Source organism: Cynara cardunculus (assembly GCF_001531365.2).
Source record: "Cynara cardunculus var. scolymus isolate 2C chromosome LG 2, CcrdV1, whole genome shotgun sequence".
Taxonomy (NCBI): Eukaryota; Viridiplantae; Streptophyta; class Magnoliopsida; order Asterales; family Asteraceae; genus Cynara; species Cynara cardunculus.
Window position 1 is genome coordinate 31,089,765 of NC_037529.1, and position 1,286 is coordinate 31,091,050.

Below are 1,286 nucleotides of genomic sequence, written 5' to 3' on the forward strand. Positions count from 1 at the left end.
GCAACTAATCTGGCCTTGTTTCTCACCACCACGCCTTGTTCATCCTTTTTATTGTGAAAAACCCACTTGGTGCCTATTGCAAGCTTTCCACTTGGCAGAGGTACAAGAGTCCATACATGGTTTCTGTCAAACTGAACGAACTCATCTTGCATAGCATCAACCCAGAAGGAATCTACCAGAGCCTCTGCCACTGTTTTGGGTTCAATTTCACTTACAAAACAGGCAAATAAGCAAAAATTTGCAGTGGCTAGCGTCTTAACACCGGCAGAAGGTTCTCCAATAATTTGAGATTGTGGATGGCTTTTAGTCCATTTAGTAACATGTGGTGGCTGAACAGAGGGCACTGTYTCTTGAAGAATTTGAGGTTGAGATTGAGATGCAGATTCTAGAACATGTTCTTGAGCTTGGTTTGAGGAGAGGTCTGGAGGACTTTCTATTTGGGTAGCTTATGGTGGAGAAGCTTCCGGGGAAGGAGTTACAGAGGATGATGAAATGGGAGGTGCTTGCTCTRTAATTGATATTGTGGAAGGACTAGCTCTTGTAGCTTGATCTTGACTTTCAGCTTCTGCAGAGGTTCTGTCAGGCTCCTTGTCATCTTCATACCACTCTTCAAAGAGTTGTTCTAAGTCTRGAGTGATTGTAGCATTTGGTGACTTGTCAGCCTGAATTTTCAACTCTTCAGTGAACTTATCTTTTGTAACCTGAAAAGTATCATTAAATTTCACATTTGTGCTTACAACCACAATTTGAGTCCAAGGAATGTATGCTCTATATGCAGCAGTGTCCCATGCATAGCCAATGAAAATTGCATCATCTCCATTGGGCTCAAATTTTCCTACAGACTCTCTGTCATTTAGCGCAAAGCATTTACACCCAAACACGTGGAAGAACTTGATGTTTGGTCTTCTGTTGTGGTGAAGCTGATAGGGTGTCTTCTCAAATCTCTTTACCACCAAGGACCTATTCTGTGTGTAGCAAGCAGTAGAGACAGCCTCTGCCCAGAAGGAGAGTGATAGCCCAGAGGCATTCAACATTGTTCTAGCAGCTTCAACTAGCGTTCTGTTCTTCCTCTCCACTACTCCATTCTGTTGTGGAGTCCTTGGGGCTGAGAAGTTGTGAGTGATGCCAACAGAGGCCAGGTACTCTTCTATTACAAAATTCTTAAACTCTGTGCCATTGTCGCTTCGAAGTACTCTAACCTGAAGACCATGAAGAACTTGGAGTCTTTTTAAGAGATTGATTAGTATAGAAGGAACTTGAGATTTCTTTCTAATAAACTCTACCCA